Here is a 24677-nt window from a genome sequence, read left to right as displayed (position 1 = left end):
TTTATGCTATTTTGGGATGTACTCACTCAGAATTGGTTTCTAGCCATAAATAAAGGACATTGAGCATACAATTTGTGATCCTAGAGAAGCTAAATAAGAAGGTGAACCCCAAGAAAAACGTGTAGTCATCCGCCTGGATAGGGGAAGTAGACAAGATTGCCGGGCAAAAGCTGAGAACTTGCTGGTGAGGTGGCATGGGGCTAAGGGGAAATGGGGTGAGAAAGGAAGGATGGGGGGAGCTTGGGGGAATGGGATGGTTGGGATATAGGAAGGGTGGATACGGGAGCAGAGAAATATATATCCTAACTAAGGGAGCCATCTTAGGGTTGGCAAGAGACTTGACTCTAGAGGGGCTCGCAGGTGTCCAGGAAGATGTCCCCAGCTGGTACCTTGAGCAACTGAGGAGAGGGAACCTGAAATGACCCTATCCTATACTGATGAATATCTTGCATATCACCTTAGAACCTTCATCTGGCGATGGATCGAGATAGAGACAGAGACCCAATTTGGAGCAACGGACTGAGCTTTTAAGGTCCAAATGAGGAGCAGAAGGAGGGAGAACAAGAGCAAGGAAGTCAGGACCACGAGGGGTGCACCCACCCACTGTGATAGTGGAACTGATCTATTGGGAGCCCACCAAGGCCAGCTGGACTGGGACTGAATAAGCATGGGATGAAACCAGCCTCTCTGAACATGGCTGACAATGGAGGCTGATGAGAAGCCAAAGACAATGGCACTAGGTTTTGATCCTAATACATGAACTGGCTTTGTGGGAGCTTAGCCTGTTTGGATGCTCACCTTCCTGGACCTAGATAGAAGTGGGAGGACCTTGGACTTCCTGCAGGGCAGGGAATTTGGACTGCTCTTCAGTACCTAGAGGGAGGGGGAATGGAGTGGGGGGGAGGGGGAGAGGAGTGGGGATAGGGGAAGGGGAGTGGGGGAGGGGTGATGTGGGGGAGGAGGGGGAGGGAAACAGGGAGGAGGCAGAAATTTTAATTTAAAAAGAATAAAAAAAATTATAAGAACAAGAATACAATTTTTAAAATAAATAATATCCAAACTGGAATGTGAGGTCAGATGTGCTGGCAATATAAGATCAAATTTATACTCAGTATAAGCCAAACTCACAGTATCTAAAGTCAACCAAAGGTCAGACTGTGTAGTGTCACCTATCAATCCAGCATTTGAGAAGAAGGGACAGGAGGATGCTGAGTACAGACAACCTTGGGCTATGTAGAGAGAATCTCTAGAACAGCAAACTGAAAGGGCAAATCAAGGTTCTAACATCAGAGGGGATAAGCACATAATTAAAGCACACATTTGTCATAACTTAGAGGTTTTGGCTTAAACCTTAAACTTTCAAAATTAAAATTAGAGTTGGGTATTGGCTTTAAAAATGAAGTGATTGTAGATGTACTAATCATGGTTCTTTAGAATAACAAGTGATAGAAGGGATATCTAGAAGATAGAAATGATGGACACTGCCTGTCTCCCAACAGAAAGGCCAAGAATCCATGTAGTTGGTTATCTTGGCTGCTCTTCAGTGTATGTTGGAATCTCAAAGAAGTAGGTCCTCATAGCACTGAAGGAATGCCTCAGGCACAAAAGAGACAAACTCACCAGTAAGAATGAGAGCAAGCAGGCACAAAGCAAAAGTATCCCTCTTTCTTGTCTGCTACACTAAAGGATGTGGCACAGATGTATGGTGTGTCACCTGATACAAACTGATCTGGATTTAGAGAGAGCCTTCTCATGACAAATGATACAGTTGAGGAATCACAGATGTGCCCAGTTGCTTAGGTTCAGTTGACTCCAAGAGTGGTCAAGTTGACAACCAAGATTAGCCATCACAGGGGGTTAGTAAGATGACCTGGGGTGGAGGGAGAGTATATAGCTCCTGTGTTGTAACAGAAGACACTGAGGGAAAAAGTGTCAAGTCTCATGGAAATATGGAACATACACAGAGAGTCTGGATTATGTATATTATTGTGTCTTCTTTAAATTATTTGACTGTGAAGGAGCTAAGTACAAAGAGGCATTTCATTGTATGGGCTGCTAAGCTAAACCAATCTATATATTTTAAAGGTATCTTGATTCCAAAATTTGCTTTGGAAAAGAGGTTCTTCCTGTGTTTCCCCAGAGGATGAGAACCTGTGGATTGCTTCCAGACTAATGTGATTTGATGGACCAAGATCTCAGAAAGGTGCTGTGAACACCTCCAAAAATTATCTCATCCAACAAAAAGCAGGAAGAAGTTTGGAGGGAACTATACCCAAATTCCAAAATATTGGTTACAAATATTTGTTTACATTTAAAGGGAGATATGCCATAGAGATTTGCATTGGTATAGATTTTGGTTTATTGATACAAATTTAAGGTCAATTTTATTATATGTATATTTCTGCTCTTGCTTAAGGTATTGTGTTTCTGCATCTCATTTAAAAATGTAATGCATAATTAAAAATATAGATGAATACATAATCATCTATAATAGTCAAGCTTGTAGTCATATTAGGTTTTCTAGATATATAGAGATATATTTCAGTTAGATAGAAAATTTTCAAAACTTTCAGCGACCTTCATAATATGGCATTTAAAATGTTTTAATAACTTAGTACTTTTCATGACAGTGAGACACATCTGCTCCTGGCAGAACCAATTATTTTAAGAGGAAGATGAGCATTGAAGAGGCTCTTTATGGAGTTTGCTAGCCATTTGGACAAGAAACTGTTTTTGCCTAGACTGCTTGATGTTATGCTGTGTGAGCTGGACATGTGGGACCCACTGAGAGATGACTGCTGAACTTGCCTAAAAGTGAGATGGTCCTGCTACATGAAAGAGTCTGCCAGACATTCTGCAGGACACAGAAGAAGGCAACTGATGGACTTTGTCATTACAAGTCAGAAGAGATCATCAAATTTCCAGTTTTATGGATATTATGGGCCTGTGGGCTGAATGATAGAGAAGAACTTTGGGTGACTGTCCAGGCAGCAAGATATCTTTCAATTCTGGAGTTTTGGAAGTTATTTACAATGCACTTCCTGTTTACTTAGGTAATTTTATAACCTTCTGGAGTCTTTGATGGAGTTGAAGAATAGATAGAGTTTAGTCATATAAAAGATAAAATAGATATAAATATTGTAACTATAATTCTTGCTTGATAACTGGTTTGTTGTATGTAATCTTGCTATGTTAAAGTTAAAAACCTTAATTTTTATTTAAACAGAAAAGGGGAAATAGAATGGGAAGTCCTTCTGTCTATATGTTACTTTTATTGGTTAATGAATAAACCTGTTTCAGCCAGGAACTTAGCAGAACTGAGCTAGGTGGAGAAACTAAACTGAATGCTGGGAGAAAGAAAGCAGAGTCAGAGAGAAGTCATGTAGCCTCCACCAGAAACAGACATGGCAGAACCTTGCCAATAGGCCACAATCACGTGGCGATACACAGATTAATAGAAATGGGCTAATTTAAAATATAAGAGCTAGTCAGAAATATGCTTATGCTATTTTCTAAGCAGTGTTTAAAATAATATAGTTTCTTTGTGATTATTTCGGAGCTGAGCAGCCAGGATGAACAAACAGCCTTCTGCCTACAAGGCACAACAGATTCTAGTTCAAATGGGAAGTAAAATCCGTGTAGCAGTTAAAACAACCTTAAATGCATAAACTCGATGTACATTTGTTTTCATAACCTAAAGAAGACCATTTTCCTCACTGTGATGAAAAACTTTGACTGTCTCCTTTAGGGTTTCTATTGTGCGATGACGTACCATGACCAAAAAGCAAGTTGAGGAGGAAAGGGTTTATTTGGTTTACACTTCCAGATCATAGTCCACCATTGGAGGAAATCAGGACAAAAACTCAAGCAGAGCAGGAACCTGGAGACAGAAGCCGATGCAGAAGCCATGGAGGGGAGCTGCTTACTGACTTGCTTCCCATGGCTTGTTCAGCCTGCTTTCTTATAGAACCCAAGACCAGCCCAGGGATGACTCTGCCCACCATGGATTGAGCCCTCCTCAATTCATCACTAATTGAGAAAATGCCTTACAGCTTGAACTCATGGAAGCATTTCCTCAACTGAGGCCCCTTCCTCTGATGATTCTTGTGTCAAGTTGACACACAAAATCAGCCAGTATAGTGACCAACCAGAAAGGAGTCATTTCCAATTCCAGTATCAATATTGTTGATATTACAATCTGATATCAGTGATATCAAACACTAAAAGTGTCTTCTCAACATAGACTATTTTATATCTCCAGTGCCCACTGATGCTGCATTAACTTACCATTCTAAGCCATCTTTACTCTTAAACTAGGGACATAGCACACACCACAGGTGAAGTAAAGATTCTAGTGCCGCTGCAGTTTCTTTAACAGATAGAAGTACTTGAGAAGGTATAAAATCATAACTAACCTACAAAACTAAATTGTAAAGCACCACTTACCTGTTCCTTCAAACATTTGTTTAATTAATATGATTTTAGTGGTAATAGTTACATGCTTACTGAGAAAGCTTAATTAAGAAATACAATGATGAAATTAGTAAAGATACTAACGGAAGCCATCTGGACATTCAGGATCTCCACCCATAATGCCTGTGTTCATGTTATGTTTTTAAGGTGAATCTAGGAACAATTTAGAGAGCTGATAGAGCAAGACCAGATGCACTTTCTTAACTGATTATGAAGCAGATGGTTTTACGATCACATTTGTGTTGTGAAAGGTGCTATTCTATTATGTAAGATTCACATTTATGACACATGCTCCTCGTTTAGCACAGTCCTCCTGTCAGATTATCTCACACACTTCTTTCTACACATTTGTTCAGTAAGTGTGCAGACTGATTCTCCTAGGAAGATGGATACATCTCCCAATTACGTTGTTCAAAGGATGTTGTATACACAGCTCTAATTTTCATTCTGAAAGGATGACATCAGTGCAACTCACAGTTTGGGGAAGGATGAAAAATCAACACAGGTATTTGAAAACAAGGCTGGAATGTATCCATTTCACAAAATCTATAACCCGTGTAACCTAGAAGATTTAATATAGCCACTTTGTTCTTTTGCAAAAAAAAAAAAATCACCACAAGGTTGTTTAAAGACAAGGTACAGTACAATTTAGAGGTAAATCTCTATTGAGAACTAAAATTGAGATTATTTATCTGAGACTCCTAAATACTAAATAATATTTGCCATTACTTAACCACAATAGAAAACAAGTGTTTCTGTCGAAATAGGCATACCTTTCTGAATAAACCAATTGGATAGCTGTGCCTGTTATTTGTACAGTAAATTTTAATTTTTTACTATTTTTAGACGCAGTAAAATTGCTAACATAAGCTTGCCTTTTCTATAGACTCAGGCTTATGTGTCTTCAAAACCTGGCACTTTTCCCTGACTAATCTGTGGAAGTAAATTAATTTCAAATTTGAGTGTTCTAGTGGGAATAACCCTGCAATCTGAATTTGCTAGATTGGTGCTACTGGGAGAAGACCATATTCATTCAATTAGCATTTCTTAACTACCTACAAATGTTCCTAGAATTGCCACTGGGAAGAAAAATATAAGTGGATCTTTGTATTTGCCTTCAAGTTAATCTTAGTCCAGCTCAGTAAAATATTCCCAGTGGGGTAATAGTGGCACTATTACCTTGGGAGTAACCAATAACCATCTAATGGGACTTAAGAGTCACTCAATAGGGGGTAATTTATGTCTGGAACTGAAAACCTAAACAACTACCCACAGCTGATGAGGTCATGAATTTTTTCTTTTTCTTTCTTTTTTTTTTTTTTTTTTTTTTTTTTTTTTTTTTTTTTTTTTTTTTTTTTTTTTTTTGATATAGGCTTTCTCTGTAGGTTTGGAGCCTGTCCTGGAACTAGCTCGTGTAGACCAGAGTAGGCCTTGAACTCAGAGATCTGTCTGCCTCTGCCTTCCGAGTGTTAGGATTAAAGACATGCACCACCAATGCCCGGCTTTACTGCCACTTTCCAAAACCAGTAAAATTCCTAAAACAGTCTAAATATTTGTCCCTAGATGAACAGATAAGTGTGGTTCTTTCCCTTCGTCAAAGAAGCTTCTTTTTGAAGTAGAAGGAAACCATCACAGAAAGTTGCAGTTATCAATATCCAGGAAGAACAGACTGTGGAGTGTACAGCCCCAACTGACATACCCACAACACAACTCAGACCTATGGCTCAGAGGACTTAGAAGAAGAGGACTGGAAGACAGTAAAAACCATAGGACCTTGATGTTTGTTGTGAGGTAGTGTCTTCTAAGTATGAAAGGGAAGCTCCACCCTTAGAATATCAAAACTGTGGTCACCTAAACAAGACCCATACAGCGACAACACCAGTTGAAAGGCCAATGTGGATGGGGGAAAGCCCACAAGGTCCTACCTCTGGACGAAGAGCTGCAAGCAATTAATGGCTGCTGAGAGAGAGAGAATCAGTCTTCTTCAGGGGTGATCTCTGATAGGTTACCCAATCTCAGGTGGTCAGCCCTAAACACAAATAAATATGAGCAGCAGCAAGTGAACTCAGCAGGCTATATGAAGTCATGAACTTAAGAGAGGGTGGGGTGACAGAAGAAATTGGAGGGGTGGAGGGAGGGGTGTAAATGAAGTAAACATAGTATTCATATATAAAATTCTCAAAAACTGCTCTAAATTTTTATCAAAAACATACATAATTAAATGAGGCTCAGGCCCCTAAAAACAAGAAGAAAAGAAGAGACATATGCCTGGTGATAAATCAAGTTGAAAATTTTTTATAAATTTTAATGAGATTTATTACAAAGTAAAGTTTATTAATATTTCCTAAAACTCATTAATAATAGCAACTTTTGACACTTTGTGTTTCAATGGTTGCCTTGAGATCAATTTTACTTTTTAGAATAAATGGAAAAATTTTTATTAAGTAGCAAATAAAATCATTCATTGTTGCATAAAACTGAAAATAATTGTATGTGTATATAGATCTATATTGTAAGTCTCGGAAAGAATTACATATTATGTGTATTATATATATAATATTTGCATATAAATAATTATGTATAGCTACAAAGTTGTAATGCTATACTATAAAATAAAATTACACACATGATTATATGTATTGAGAGAAATTGCATTATTATAAACAAATATTAAAATGTAATTTAATGAAGGGCCCGAATGGCCACCAGAGTGGGAGAGTGGGAGAGCTAACCCCCGCCCTCATCTGCCATTCAGCGGAGTGAGCAAGGGAGAGATGCCTAACCCATCTCCTCACTGCCTGTGGCAGGTGGGATAGCTGGCCTCAGGGACCTAAGAGCAGAAAAGCTGGCTCTGGCCCTCCCCAGCTGCAGCATTCCAGAGAGTGGGCCCTTCACCTCATCTGGGCAGCACAGTAGAAGTGACCTTGGTGGTATGGTTGTGGGTCAGCCAACCCTGAGGGCATGAGAGCAGAACTGGCACCAGCAACCCTTGCTACCTGTAGCATTAGGTGAGCTAGCTGCGGAAGTGCTGGGGCGCTCCCCCTGGTGGTGAGGATGAGGTAGAGCTGTCAGGCTGACACAGCTACCAACCAGACCCAGAATCAGACCTATGAGTTGGCCCATGAGGACAACCTCCACCCAGCCACAACATCACCTGCTGGAGCATGCGAAGGGGTTGGTCCTGCAGACCCAAAGCTACAGTATCTTCAAGAAACAGGGCAACAACAGAATATCCAAGGAGAATCCCAGTGAGGGCCCATCGTCGTTAGTGTAGCAGAAGCCAGAGGCCTCTAACCAGACCAAAGACTCATTGTGACAAATACTAGCAAGTAAAGATGTATAGACTAAAGGGTATACTGTGTGACTCACTGCATCATGCTACAGCTTCCACAATGAGGTTTTTTCTTTTAAATTTTATTTTATTTGCGGGCGGAGGTTGCAAGGGCAGAGGGCAGATATGAAGGGATGGGAAGAGGAATAGGATTAGGGTGCATGAAATGAAATCCACAAAAAAAAATCAATAAAACATTTTTTGAAAAATGAAGGGCCTGAAGATATAGGTGATGGAAGACAAATTATAAGTTGCAGAAAGCATACCCGAGGAGTTTAGAAATTTCAACCGTTTAAGGATAGAAAATGAAATCAGGTCAGGTAAGATATACAAATTACAGGAGTGTGGGCTTCCTGCACCAGATTAAACTAACAGTTCACAGGAAACAGCCCTATGGGTTTCTCCCAATACCAGCTGGAGTGATATAACATTTTGAGTGATGGAAGGAAATAAGTATCTTGCCAGAAGCATGCCCTAAAACTAAACATTCATCAGGTAGGAAAACCAAGCAGTGGGAATAGCTTCTGCAAAGTTTCAGAGCTTTGGAGGGATGAGCCTTTATAGGGATTACAGGTCATTCCTGAGAACTGGAATACTCATCTCAAGGCAGAGGGAGGGGTCAGAAAAGACCCAGAGGTGGCAGTTACTTAGCTACAGTTAGACAGGAGGGAGGTGCTCCAAGGCTGTTACAATCAATGTATGACTACTCCTGATAATGAGGAAATGCACATTTTCTATATGCCAGAAGAAAGAGGTTTAGGGTTTTCTGTTTGTTTGTTTGTTGGGAGCTTGTAGATGAGAGCATTCTTTCCTTTTCAATCATGTTTCCTTTTGATGATGCAAAAGTTGAGCAGTGTCATAAAGTCCAGTCAACAACGCAGACTTCACATCCCATACCCCTCCATCCCCATCACACTGCAGAACGGCAATTATATATGATCACAAAAATAGCAAAGTTGGTTACAAGCTTTCTACAGATAACCTAGCATCTGTGGCTTGGAGATTCCACTACTACAATATAACTCATTTTTTACTAACCCATACCAGAAATGGGAAATTTCTCTCTGTACACTTAGGTTTACTAGCTAAATATTACCTTTTAGCAACTCTCCAGACAACCACTTTCTTGTGTTTCTCTATTTTTTCTTCCTACTAAAATACACGAACACATAAAATACATGTATTTTAGTCATCCTTCCCCTCCCACCTCCAACTCCCCGTATATCTCCACGACCTACCCCTATCTACATGTGTTTAGAACTTGTCTGTGGAGAAGCACTCACCCTCCCTTTCCAGTCATTGACTGCCTATAGTTTTTTCACTTAGGGCTTCTAAAAGAAGACTTTTCTTTGTCTTTCCCAGTCCCAGTGGACCAGTTTCTCTCTGCCTGCTGGTACCTGTAGTCACTTATGAAATAATCACTCAGAGTCTAAATATTAAATATAATTGTTTGGCCAATGGCTCAGGCTTCGTACTGGCTAGCTCTAACTATAAATTAATGCATTTTTAATGACCTGTGTATCACCACATGGCCATGGTGTTAACTCTAACCTGTAACTTTCTTCTTTGGTGGCTCTGTGGTGTCTCTTCTTCCTCATTCTCTGTCTGTTTGTCTGTGTTCAGATTTCCTGCCTAGGTGTATTCTATGCAGCCATTGACTGGAACAGCTTTATTCATCAACCAGTAAAAGCAACACATATACAGAAGGACATCCCACATCAAGGGCTGGTGCCCTATGGGATTCTCCCACATTCATGAAGAGAATTAGCTACTACCATCTTGCTAAGTTGCTAGTTTCCAACTATCTTCTAAGTACAGATCCTGATACCCACAAGTAAGTGTAACTCTCACACCTCACCAAAGAAGCTCCTCTTTTTGCAGTGGACAGAAGCTATTACAGACATACTTAGTGAGACAAAATGGAGAGAATCAGCAACAGGGGTTTGCTCAGTCCTATGTCGGGCCTCTATAACACAACATCAACAACAAAAAGGGATATTGAAAATTCTTAGCTTATAGCAATGATGAGGGAGGCTGTAAATTCATTCAAATCAATTTAAACACTATGCATATGTATCTATATCAAACTGTACTAGCTAGTTTTATGTCAGGCTGGTACAAGGCGATGGCTCTCAGCCTGAGGGTCACAGCCCTTTCGGGAGTCAAATGGCCCTTTCACAGGTGCCACCTAAGACTATGGAAAACACAGATGCATTGTAACTCATAACAATAACAAAATTACAATTATGAAGTAGCAATGAAAACAATTTTATGGTTGGGGTCACCAAACATGAGGAACTGTATTAAAGGGTTGCAGAATTAGGAAAGTTGAGAACCAGTGAGCTAGAGTCATCAGAGATGAAGGAGTTTCGACAGAGAAATAATCCCACAAGATCAGGCTATAGGCAAGCCTGTAGGGCAATTTCTTAACTAGTGATTTATATGGAAGGGCTCAGCTCACTGTGGGTGAAGCCATTTCAAGGATGATGGTGTTTCTGGACTCTACAATAAAGTAGGCTGAACATGCTGTGGAAAGCAAACCAGTACACAGCTTCTGCATCAGTTCCTGCCTCCAGGTACCCACCCTGTTGGAATTCCTGTCCTCGCTGCTTTTGATGGTGAATTGTTATATGGAAGTGTGAGGGAAACAAACCCTTTCCTCCCCAAATTGCTTTTGGTCGTGGTGTTTCATCACAACAAATGCAACCCTAACTAGGACACACACATCATGTAGTGTTCTATTAATGTTCATTGCTATGTTTTATGCATCGGTTTAAAGCACATTAAAAATGCCAAGTTTGGGAATATATGGAGCTGCAGAGAGTGTGCTCATTTTATGGTAAAAAAAAAAAAAGCTTTGGATTTTATCTTGTGATCAGTGAGGAAATACTGTCCAATTTTTGGAGAGAAGTGGTGTGGTTGCACACCCTATTCCCGATTACTCCTCTAGGCACAGCATAGAACTTAGAGCGGACACTGTCAATCTAGAGGCAGAAGGACCAGCCAGGAGTACTATTCTAAGGTCAAGTAAGAGATGATTGATGCCCCATACTGATGTGTGGTAGTAAAGGGCAAGTGAAAGATGACTGGAACCCCAGACAGAGATGCAACAGGAGGGAGGAAAGGCCTGAAGAGAAGAAGACAGGGGAAAGGACCACGTCAGCAATTGATGCAAAAGGTTGAAAGGGGAAAAATTCATGATATTAGGCTTGTGGACCAAAGCTAGTCACGATACAAGTATTGGAAGGGTTTGTATAGGGAAAGTAATGTGAACTGTTTTTAGGACATAGGAGGAACACCAGTGTGAACCAATCAAAAATCATTCGGGTTAGCGAAACGAGACAAGAATGAACATTGTGAAATACCTCTTAACAGTTTTCAATACTGAGGTTTCAATGTTCAGTTCCCCATCAGTCATAGATAGACTAAATACTCGAATCTAAAAATAAAAATTAGCAGGAGAAAAAAATGGAAATCAAAAAAAGTTTACAAGATTCAGACAAGAGTATATATTCTTGCTTGGATAAAAAGTGCATTTAAACATGATCTGCAAACTGCAAGCAGCCTTTACATTCTTAAAATAGCTAACAAATTGAGTTAAAGCACTCCAAATTGTCCCAATACCTTAAAACACATGGAACAAGGACCCACCTCGCTCCTCCTTCCTGCTCGGCATTGATACTATTTTTTTTTTATTTGATATGTCATCCTGAAAACCACAATATGAAGTCAGTGATGAAGTCAGGTACTCAGACCCTGGGAGGTATGTTAAATAGTGGTGCATTACATAGCTTTTTTCTTTAAATGAAGCACTGAAGCAGAGAGAATTAAGACACTCAGGAAGCTCATAAAACTGACAAGAATCCCTATCTCCAAGATTATAAAAGCAGTGAACAATCACTGCGGGAGGAGGGGGGAGAAGGAGGTTTTTTGTGAAACTGCCTGCAAGTTACGGGAACTTCGGTGGTACAGCTTTCCTTAGTTGTCAACACGCTGTGTAGTGCTGCAGCTGCCTGGGTCACTCTCCTGCGAGTAACCCCAATACATGCAGTGTTTCACAAAGCAAGACTTGATGGAATTATCCCTTCGTTCTGCTGCTGGTCTTCGTTCTGGTCTTCCGTAGCTGTTTGTTCTCATGCACACATCGTAACAGCGGGGAGCCCTTTTACTGTTTCTTAGTAAACTTTTGTATTTGGTATAATATTCAATTACTCTTATGTCATTAAATGTTTCTGTACAGAGGCTGAGGATGTGCAGTGATACACCACCACCACCATCAACCACTGCATTTCAAGGTATTAACCTCATGAAGCTCTCTCATGTTAAATGCAATAAGGAAATTAAAAGGTATACTGCCTGGAAATTAGAAAATAATGTCACGTTCATTTCTATGGATAGACCTTTAATTTCACACTGTTGCGGAAGACACCAATGATCTTAACTATGAAGTAATATTAAAATATAAAATTTTATATTCATAAAGCCAAGTAGCTTTGGCTTTCACTGTTTAAAGCAGAGCTATATGAATAATTTCAGCTAATTTTATGAGTTCATTTTTCTTACATTTCTGTTTAGATACAGAAATATATACTGAAAGTACACAAATCATTTAATATTAAAATCTTATTAAATTCATAACCAAAACTGGCATTTGTCAAACTATGTTTCTCAGAATATAGCTAGCATTCATTCCATAAAACATTTCACAATGCCAGAGAACTTTCATTTCACCTGCTCAACTTCATCCATCTGTCTTTACTCCAGAGAGCATTCACTTACAATATTAACCCGTTGGCTTCTACAGAACATTGAATTTTATTATATTTAGGTTTTCAATTAGTTAATTATTAGTGTTTTTATATCAATGACTGGGTGTATACTAAGCAAAATATAATTATGTTTGGCCACAGACAAAATAATGAATTAAGAGGCAACTTTAACTCAGAATCCGTCAGCTTCTTTCTTGCTTACCCTCCATTTATAGCCCTGCATTGAGGATCTCGTAGCTCAATAGTGAAGGCAATGGAGGTCCTGCAGCATCAGAGTCTGTGTTACTACAAAAGCAGTACTTATCCTTCCAGGATAAAGACCAGAAACTCGTGACTACTTCATTTCAGCACCATTAAAACCAATATCTCCGGTTTCATTCCAATAGCAAAAACTTACCATCCCTATTTAAAACCAATTCCTATTCTGATAAAGATACATAAGACATTCAAATCAGCATATGATCAAAATATGATCAAGCACCACTTCCGAAATCTAAAATAAATTAGGTCACCCAAGGAATAAATTAAGAGCATGGTTATTACAATTTCTTCCTTGCAAATCTTTTCATTGCTTATGTTTTTTTTAAAAAAAATGTTTATGTGTACACATACAGAGAGAAAGTTAGACATAGCTTCCTTCTTCTCTTCTTTTTCCCTCATATAATTAATCCAATTTTCACCAGACAGCTTCATTTCTACCCTCATGTTATGACACGTTACAAATACATGATTTTATGTATATCTATAAAAGCTAGGAACCATAAATGTGAGAAACCCAGTACATGCCCTTGTTACACTGTTTTTATTTGTATGCTGTGACTATCACCAGTCAAATTACGTTTCTGCAAACAATGTAACATCATTCTTTTTATGGTTAAAAAATTCTACTGTACAGATATATGACATTTTCTGTACCAGGTCCTTTGATGCTGAACACTTAAGTTCATTCCATAACTTAGCATTTGTGAATAATACTGCAATAACCACTAATGCACAAGCATCTGAGATAGATTAACTTAGAATTCTTCAGGTTAAACCAGAAGTAGTATAACTGGACCATGCTGCTGAGTGACTTTAAGTTTTTGAGAAGCTTTCATAGTAAGTGGCCTAGTTTATATTCCCACCAGCAGATATCGTGTTCACCTTGGTCCACATCTTCATTAACATTTGTCATTTTCTCAATGACTGACATTCTGATTGGGGTAAGATGATTTGCATTATCTCTTGGCTAATAAAGTTCCATATGTTTGGTTTTTGTGGGTTTTTTTTTTTTTTTTGTATTTACCTTTGGAGAATTGACTATTCCATTCCTTAGCCCTTTGTTTTAATTAGGTTGTTTTACTTTGCTTGTTTTTTTTTTTAAAGTTTATTTATTTATTTAGTATACAGTGTTTTGTCTGCATGTTTGCCTGCAGGCCAGAAGAGGGCACCAGATCTCATTATGGATGGTTGTGAGCCACCATGTGGTTGCTGGGAATTGAACTCAGGACCTCTGGAAGAGCAGTCAGTGCTCTTAACCTCTGAGCCATCTCTCCAGCCCCTTTGCTTGGTTTTTGAGTTCCTATACAGTTATACATTACTCTTCTGTCAGACATTCAACTGAAAGGTTTCCTCTCTTTCTTTAAGCTGTCTTTTCACTCAGTTACCAGTTTTCTTCATTGTACAAAACCTTTCTCATTTCATGATGTCCTGTTTGTCTATTGTTGGCATTATTTCCCAAACAACCCTAATCTTATTCAGAAAGGCTTTACCTATGATTGTATCTTGACATGTTTTCTGTAATTTCTTCTCTAATTAGTTTCAGATCTTCATTAAAATCTTTGATGAATTTAGAGTTGATTTTTGTGCAGGGTGAGAAATAGGGCTCGCTCTCATTTGATTCTTCTATATTTGCATGCCCAATTTTACCAGAATCATTGTTGAAGAAGTTGCCTTTTCATCAAGTGCGTTTTTGGCATACTTGTCAAAAATCAAGAGGGTGTCGTGTGAGTATATAGCTAGGTATTTTTATTCCATTGATGTATATGCAAAAGTTGTTGACTTTCATATGCTGATTTTATATATTTCCACTTTACTGAAAATGTTTATTCAGTTTCCTGGTAGAGTCATTGCCTTGTTATAGAATAATTTCATGTAAAAACAATGATACTTCTTTCATCTATTAAAAAATTTAATTCACAGGTAAATGGGTGGAGCTGGAAATAATCATTCAGAGTGAGTCAACCCAAACCCAGACAGACTAATGCCATATGTTTTCTCTCATCTGTGGATGTTAGTAGTGTTAAATCTTCAAATAGGTGCATTTTGTTTGGCATGCTCATAATGGTCAGAAAATTATTAAATAAAGGGTCATTGGGAGGAATATTTGAGGGATGGGAGATCGAATGAATAGCATAAACAGTTAAGAGGGAAAAAAGGAACAGGAAGAGTTAATCTGGAGCAGATGGTAGGGTGTGGATAAAGGGACTAATAACAACAAAGAGCTTTTGGGGGGCGGGGGGGGGATGGAACCTACTCCTGGAGAAATTTCTCCCTAAATAGTAAGGAAGCCAAGCTTTCTGCATGGCAGGCTACCCTAGAGGTAGCTGTGTATATTTTTAACTCTCCAGGCTGCATTAGTCAGGCTTCTCTGGAAGCCCAGAACTGATAGAATGGATATAAATAGGGTTTGTCACAGTAGTTTATAGGCTGCGATCAAGCTAGTCCAACAGTGACCGTCTACCAATGGGAGGCCCAGGAATCCGGTAGTTGTTCAATCCACAAGGCTAGATGTCTCAGCTGGTCTTCAGAATACACCTGACTCCTGAACAAGCAGGCTCTGACGACAGTAAAGGAATCAACTTAGTAGTGCGAACAAAGGCAAGCACACGAAGAGCAAAGACTTCCTTCTTCCATGTCATTTATATAGACTGTCACCCAAACGTCTGACTACATTAAAGGTGGATCTTCCCACTTCAAATGATTTAATTAAGAAAAGTCCCTCACAGGTATATCCAGTTTCTTGGGTTTTAATTGATGACAAATATAGTCAAGTGGACCACCAAGATGGTCATCATATCAGCTTTAAAAAAAATAAAAACTAATGATCTGCTTAAATACCTCATAAAATTAAATGATCAAGGAAACTCTCAATTCTGTCAGTTATTAATGAATTAACTTTCTAGGATAATGTAGAATGAGAAAGTTCTATTTAGAAGGTAAAAAAAAAAATGAAACCAATAGAAATCTGGTATGGAGGAAGATTTTGATACATAAGAGTTCAGTGGCCAAGTAGGTAATGCTACGAGGCTGAACCATCTAGGACATACACACTGATATCTCATTGGACTACATTTGGTCTTTCAATCAAGATGAGCAGAAGTCAAAGATGGGGAATATCTTAACTAAGAAGACCAGTGTTTCTTTTAGATAAGGTGGAAACTAATGATGTGGAAACCTACTCCTTTACATAAGGAAAGAGGCTGAGTGACTGCTGCCTCCTGTTTGTGAAAGAGAAATCTCAGTGTTTGGAGGTGGGGGAAGGGCTGTTGTTCCTTTACCATGCAGAACTAAGGCAATAGATAGCATTCATCTACATCTCTTTGACTGTTGACAACACTGAGATTATATTTTAAAAAAAGTGACTTTCCCAGAGATTCAGGGTTAATAACTTTGAATATCTTTGTTAGATATAGAAGTATTGACTCATAGTATGTGGCTCTTAAATCTTGAGGACAATTATCTTGGCAGGATTTAACTATTCATAGAATTTTAGCTTTCTCAGTTTGAGAAAGTTATCATCTCATAGATTTGAAATTCTTATTTTCAGATTTAGGTAATATGGAAGACAAAAGACTAAGTTTTATAATTAACTAATTTCTGAGTTTTTTGCAAGCTCATTTAACCTATTGCTTAGCCTACATTTACGATCACATTGATATAAATTTTATTCATCTTTTGACTCTTATAGTCCTGAATATTGAAGTCTGACTTTAATATTTCCTATTCATAATATTCTCAATTTAACAGATACTCGGGCCCATTTTGTGACTATTATGTAACCTTAGGAAGCAAAATTCACACAGTAATCTATGTTAATACCCTGAATATTCTGCTAGATACCAACAACAGAGTGGCAAAATCATACATAATTTCTGCTGGCAATGAACTTAAGAGTTTAATGGGGAATAAAAAACATTTAATATGGACATTAATGTTATACAGTTTTAAAACTTAAGAAAATAACATGGTCTAGTAAAACCACAATAAAGACTGTTAACAAATATTACAAATTACTGAGCATAGATCACACATGGGGACTGATAGGACTGGAAAGTCATGATATGGTAATACTAAAACGCACTGCATGGTCAGGTGGCTTGAAAGGCAGGCTAAACCATGTCAGACCTTATACAACACAAAATATAAATGGAGAGATTAAAGGTTGTAAATTGGATAAGCAACATAGTCTCCTTTTGAGGGAATGGCCGGCAGCATATAAAACTAGACTTAGGAAGATCATCAGTTTTCTAGCAATTTCTCCAACCCAGGCAAGATATTATGAGTATAGATAACAACACAGAGAGAATGAATGGATTTGAAAGACATTTCACTGCCTTTTGAAAGCAGTCAACATAAGACAGATTGTCCCATCGCAGGCATTGGGAATGAACTGAGCTCATTCACAAGCCATGACAACCTTACCACCGAACAGGTGCAGCTAAATGCATAAGAGAAAGCAGCCAACTGATTGGGAGCATTTTTCTAAATGGATTTTCATGCAAAGTATGTTTTTCAAAGACAAGGGCTGACATTTTTAAAGTTTACAAATATATTACTAAAATTTAGCAGGAAAACTGAAGTAACTGTTTAGAACAAAGCCAAGTACCTGTTGACTTTACAAACTATTACATCTATCAATCTATATAACTTTTAAGGAAGCAGAATTTCATCAATGGCCTTTGTCACAAGCTTATAACACATATTAATAATAAAATCAAGTTTAATTTAGTATATTTATTGATTTTGTACTCTCCACAGAAGTCTTCCCCTTCCTTGTTCCCACACACAGAGCTAGCCTCTGCATAACCCAGTCCTTGGTTACCCTATGCAGTTTGTTATTTCAGACATGATCAAGGAGTAGGCTTCAACATCGGCATTATTGACAATTGGGCTATGTAATTCTTTGTGGAATCAATAGTGACCATGTGGTTAAGGAAGAATGTGAAAAGTCTGCTATGAAAAATCCTACTATTCAGCAATGATTCTAAATTAGACAATGATACATGTGGGAGACAAGAAAGGAAGCCATTAGCTCATCCCACACTTTCAAATGACCTAATCGGCAAATAACTGGACTGACAGTCTTTATGTAGACCACTGTGGCACAGTTGAGTGTCCAGAAAACTGGCAATTGTGACTAGAGGGTGCTATGGCATTAAAGTAGGAAGCAATTGATGCAGTGATTATTTCCAACGAGATGAAACTGAAATAGTACTTGACGTCACAAAATGGATCAACAACTATCAATTCACTTCAAGTCTACCCATTGGTACGTAAACAGCATCCCTCAGAGAAAAGTAAAGGACATGCGCACCAGCTCCTTATGCTAGTCATCATGATTCTATCCATTTTATCCAAAATTTGCTTTTAGGTTGCTTTATATTTCTTAATAAAATTATTTTAATGAATGCATATTAATTGTAAGCTTATGTTATGTAAGATTGTCAACATAGTAAGCCTATGTAGAATATAGTAAGCTTATTACATTTTCATACAGGAAGTACAATAGTGAAATTATATATAAACCATATTTTTAAGGTTTGGTTTTGGGGATTTTTAAACCTCTATGCTTAATTCCATAGTGTCCAGATTAATATATGACACCATCAAAATTGTTCAAGTGCTCCTTTTCCTAAATTCAACATCTGTAGTTTGTTTTCTTTTTCTCTTAGACTTTGAGGGCTCTATCATCCAACTCCCAAATAAATAAATACATGAAGATTTATTATTACTTATAAATGCCCAGCCTTAGCTTGGCTTATTTCTAGGCAGCTTTTCTTTTATTTTATTAAAAAATTATTTATTTATTTTATGTATATGAGGTGCTATCTGCATGTATGCCTGTGTACCAGAAGAGGGCATCAAATCCCACTATAGATGGCTGTGTGTCACCATATGGTTGCTGGGAATTGAACTCAGGACCTCCGGAAGAGCAGCCAGTGCTCTTAACTGCTGAGCCATCTCTCCAGCCCCATAGCCAGCTTTTCTTAAATTATCCCATCTATCTTTTACCTCTGGTATTTTCCTTTTTTCTATTTCTGCATAACTTTTCTTTCCTTCTTACTCCATGGCTTGCTGTGTGGCTGGCCCCCAGTGTCCTTCTCTTTCTTCCCTTGCTCCTCCATCTCTCTTCCCAAATTTCTCCTCCCATTTATTCTCTCTGCATGTCAACCCCTCCTATCCTTTCTCCTGGTCAGTTGTTGGCCAGGAGATTTATTAGGTCAATCAGGTGTTTTAGACAGGCAAAGTAACACAGTTTCACAGAGTTTAACAAATACAACACACCACTGCATCATTAAAAAAAATATTCCATAGCATAAACAAACGTAACACATCTTAAAATAATATTCTACAACAAACAGCCTCACCACATTTATTGTTACTTACTAGATGACAGAAATTCTGCTCGGGTCTATCCTGGTTTTGATGGACAAGTGATCCAACATACCTGCAACAAAATTCTTTTCTTTTAAATGATAACAAATTTAAATTTAAAGTGTTTTCTCTGAATAGCATTTAACATAATTCAGTTTGGTCTCTCCCAAATTTCCATCTTTATGATTAAATAGAATTCAACAAAAGTTCTAAAAACTGGCTATTATGTTACACGTCCATATTCACAGATATCTCGAAACATGCTTCTACCAGTTTAATAAGATTCACAAATTGTTTTTCTCAAAAAATTGCTTTGTTTTGAATTTAAAATTTTTAAAAACAACAGTAGTTTTAATTTCAGTCGGAATGTAAGAAATATATTTTAAAAATTTTAACTTTTTAAATTTCTCCATCTAACAATGTTTGAGGCAACCTTTAAAAATTCATTAAAATTATAAAGTCTGTTCTAATGATTAGACAGTGTCTCTTATTATTTGCTTTATTTAACTAATTTCTTCTGAATTTTTTATTTGGGCTTTTTATAGAAATATTAATCCTTTTTTCAAATCTAAACTCAAATACAACCTACTCCAGAAACCTTCTGTTCAAATTACCTTTGCTTTCCTATAGTGTTTGTTGCATGACTCTTCCTGGGATAATGTAAAGAAATATCTCTTCACTCCAAACAGAACCAACGCAGACGACCAAAGAAAGCCTCCCATCCAAGTCCAGCTTAACTCGTTTGGTTTACATACTGAAGCATGAGAAACCTGAAGGCAGCTACATCACTGAAAAAGACCCACTCCCAGCATGTAGGAACCAAAGGCAATGGCACCAGTGAAGAGCATCACTCCAATCAGTTGTTTACGTCACATAATATGAGGAAGGAGAAGGGCCTTGTGAAGCTATTAGGAGCCTTCTGAGTCACATGAGCCTCCTTCCTCCAGATGAGAGAATGTTAACAGGATTGGTTTCTACGAGGTCTCCTTTGGGCGGCCACAAAGGCTTTGTTTCGGCAAAAAACAAGCAGCTTCACGCTATTAAGACTCTATTGGACATTTATACTACTCTTCCATGTGATAAAAATCTTTCTTTCTACCACAATTTTTAAACAATATATTGACTAGTGTTTAGTCTACTGAACATAGCAAATCGTTTTGCAAATAGATGATTAAAATGATTGTTAAATTGAATCAAAACCCACTACTGTATTGAAAATGAATTGTAACTGGGCTTAAGTATTTTCTAAGAATAAACTTCAATTACTATAGGTTTTGGTTCAATAATCTTGAGTTTTATAGTGAGGGAATATGTAAATAATAAAACCTGTATGTCACATTATGAAGGGACTTAGAGTTATTAAATGCATTAAAGCATTAATTGTTGAGTAATCGGTAGATAGCTGGATGAGAAAGAAGAGCATGGGGCTCAGAAATTATTAAGATATCAATGACTGTGGATGAAGGGGTGTGGGAGGTCCTTCTGTCTATGTGTTGCTTTTATTGTTTAATGAATAAAGGAACTGTTTTTGGGCCTATAGCAGAGTTATAGGGGAACAGAGCTAGGTGAAGAAAACTAAATGGAATGCTAGGAGGAAGAAAGAGTTGGAGAGATGCCAAGGATCTGCTGCCGGATATATACGTGCTAAAATTTGCTATGTGGGCCATGACCTTGTGGTGATACACAGATTAATGGAGATGGGTTAAATTAATATGTAAGAGTTAGCCAATAAAAAATTAGAGCTAATGGACCAACAGTGGTTTAATTAATACAGTTTCTGTGTGGTTATTTTGGGTCTAAGCTAGCCGGGCAGCCAGGAAACAAACAAGTGGAAACAAACAAGGAAACAAACAACAACAAATTGGAGCCCAACTTATTTCCACAATGATGAGTCTTGAACTGCCCCTGTTATTACTATGCCATTTGGCTTATTTGCCATTCACGAGACATGAATCATTCATATGCAATGTTAAGATCAAACACAATGATGAAAATAACAGCCATTTAAACTATAGAGAAGCAAATATTCTTCAAGTGTATGTTGGGTTTCCACTTAAACAGCACAACCTGCCAGGTTATTACTCCCATTTTTTGTAAGTAAAAATCTTGGCATACACAATTTCTGAAAAGCAGACACCACAGCTGTTAATATGTAGAACTGAAGACTAGCCTTTTGCAATATGACTCCAGAGCTCAAGTCCTTAGCTACAATTATGAGTTGCTAAGTAGGCGTTGGCACCCTCACTTTATATTTGGTAAAATGAAGTTTTTGTAAAATGTTAATTAGCCTTTTCAGAATATTGTGTTCTATAATTTCAGCAATAAGACTTTTTGATTAGTAGTAAGTTTAAAGTCATAAATTTAATCAAATTATTCCATTAAAATTCAAATGAAACCTAAGCAAAAAAAAAAAAAAAAAAAAAAAAAACTTTTGGAAGATGTTGTTAGGAATATTTCTTGAGAAAGCCTCTCCGCTGACACAAATAATTCCAACCAAACATCCCAGACTCCTTGGGTATATGGGTATCAGGGGCTGGGGTCTCACTTCCAACCAAACAGATATTAAATTTGTAAAGATGTTATTGTAACTTGAATATTTCCTGTCTCCTACTAGTAGTGTATTCTTTAGTATAGTTATTCATTGAACCTTCAATAAATCTGATGGTTTACTGTAGTTTGTGACTCATTTAAAATAAAAATCCAAGACTTCATCTTTTGCTAAATATAAATAGATTCAGAAGACCCATCAAGTTTCTTTTTAATTTGGAAAAGGTTCTCACACACCATTCATGTAACTTTCCTCAGCTTTCCAACTTAGCTTTGGTGCCCGATTTAGAAAACAATACTGCCACCAAGAGGATAAGAAGTGGAAATGCAGTCAAAAGAAGAAGCGTGTCACTTGTTTCCAGATTGCATAAACAGTTATGTTTCTTGTGGAATTACTGAAACAATCCAACTACTAAAGGCTGTAATTTGCATGTGTAAGAAAAATGATGCAATTCTTGGTAACTTATGCTTTCACCCTCGATGAAAGTAAAACACAGTTGTACGGATATAACTATCTTCTTGGCAAAGTCTATTAACTTCCCAACAGCTACATTGGAATTCCAAAGTATATGAAAAATATTCTAGATAGAAAAATTTGGCTAAATCTGTCAGCATTGAAAAGAACAATGAGAACATCTAGCAACCAGTGCTAACCCCATCTAAAAAAAGTGACTAAATCATCTCTCCCCAGAGTCTTGGGGGCTAAAGTTCATACCACAAGGCGTGTGCTTACAGCAGAAGAAAGATAATGACGAATGAAGTCATTGTGTAATTTACAAAATTCTTCTCCCCACATGTGCTTTCCTTCTTCTAATGGTGAGCCCTGGAAAGCAGAAGTTGTGTCATAGATTCAGTGTAATTCATCAATATATTTCCAAGTGGGTTTTTTTGGGGGGGGGGTTGTTTTGTTTTGCATCTAAGAAATCATTGCATAATACAGAGTCGTAGGGTTTGTAACCTAAGTTATTTTCTGCAAGTCTGAGGTTTCTCATTTTGGTATATGTAGTTTCTTTAGTTTTGGAGTGGTGTGATACAGTGCTTCATACAGATAAATAATTATTCACTCACGTGTTGCTTAAAATACTGTCATTCTGCCTACTTATTTACCTTCATAATTTTGTTTAAAAAACTGTCCACATACATGTAAATGTAGTTTTTTATTCTTTCCTGATGCTAAATATCTAGGTTTAGATGTGTTTGCAAACACGGCTCCTATTTACAAATTGAGAAAAAAGATAGAATTGGCAATACTAAGGCCTAAAGTCAAGGTCGCTTTGAAGCCATCTAAGAGTGTGCCCCCTGAACTAGGTATTGATTTTGCCTACTCTTCATCCAGATATTCAATTTCTAATCCCTAGTGTGATGTAATTTAGGGATAAAACATTTGTGGGAGTAATTAAGGCTATTTAAGATCATTACTGTGAGATCTTAATCCAAGAGTGTTGTGGCCGTTAAAAGAGACACTAGAGAGTTTTCCACGTGTGCAGAGAATAAAAGTCATATGAGAATATGGCCAAAATTAGATGTCTGCAACTGGAGAGATGAACCCTAATGGCAACGTTTGGGAACACAGACCTCTGCCGTGCAATCTTCCCAGTCTGTGGGATTTTGTTACATCAGCCCAAGCACAGCAACACAGCGGGAGGTCAGGGCCTTTAAAGAACATAAGACAGGGCTGGGCAGTGGTGGCCACGACTTTAATCCCAGCATTTGGGAGGTAGAGGTGAGTGGATCTCTGTGAGTTCGAGGCGAGCCTGGTCTACAAGAGCTAGTTCCAGAACAGGCTCAAAAGCTATAGAGAAACCCTGTCTCGAACCCCCCCCCCCAAAAAAGAAAACCTAACACAGGGAAAACTGAGTCCCTGGTGATCGTGTTCGTGGACCCTCAGTTCCACTAGTGTTTGATGATATGCTGTCCTGCCCAATCCAATCTGACCCGATGAGTTTTCTAGCTTCCTCCACCAACACTCCCACCCAGCAACTGTTACCATCTTGTTCAAACGCAAACGCATATTCTTGAGTCTTAAGCAGAAATCGCAACCTTTAGGAATCCATACTGGTATTTCTGTAACCTTGTATTGTAGTTGAGAAAACTGAGAAGGCACCACAGCAGTTTCATGAGGTATTATTATTATCAGTGGAGACACAATGCAATAAACATTTTACTGCTTTTTAAATGAGGGGGGTCTTGCATTTCCGTTTTGCCGTGGACCCCATATTCTATGCAGTAGTACCTGAAGTCGTGTGTGTGGCCAGCCCCAGCTAGCAACTTTGAACAAGGCAGTTAATTTCGATGTCAGGGGTTTTTTTTTGTTTTTTGTTTTTTGTTTTTTGTTTTTGTTTTTTTTTTTTTTTTATGAAGATAAGATTCTGGAGTTAATTCGTGTAAAGAGTTTGGCCCAGGACATCCTCCTTTATAATGGTCACTACTAGAATGTGTAATAGTAGTTGATCTAGTTCAGAGTCTCGTTTTACATTTCATATGCCCACAGATCCAGCTCTTCAAACACAGTTCTCACAGGGAGTAACAAATGCTTCTCTTCTATTTCAGATATCCGTTTTACCAAAACTCAGCCTTTCCACATATTCGCGCTTCGGCCGGTAAGAAGCAAAAGGTACAGAGGGAGGCTCTTACAAAGATGTCCTTGAAAGAGCAAACATCTTCACAAGCGCTAGATTTTAGAACTGAACAAAATCGGCACCTTGATCTGTTCAGGAAAACGTTCTCCGCTCCTCCTCAGTACCGTCCAACTATAATGGAACACAGTGGAACAATCCCCGAGAAAATTTCCCTTTTCTGCAAACACCAGCTAATACCACGCCCACTCGAGCGCTCACTTGCCTGGTTTCCAAGGAAACGCTCCATTCCGGCCCTTCCCACTTCCGGTACCGCCGGAAGGTCCCGATTCTTTTCAGGCATCA

Source organism: Chionomys nivalis, chromosome 14 (genome assembly GCF_950005125.1).
Source record: "Chionomys nivalis chromosome 14, mChiNiv1.1, whole genome shotgun sequence".
NCBI classification, from domain to species: Eukaryota; Metazoa; Chordata; class Mammalia; order Rodentia; family Cricetidae; genus Chionomys; species Chionomys nivalis.
Note: the sequence above shows the minus strand (reverse complement) of the source record.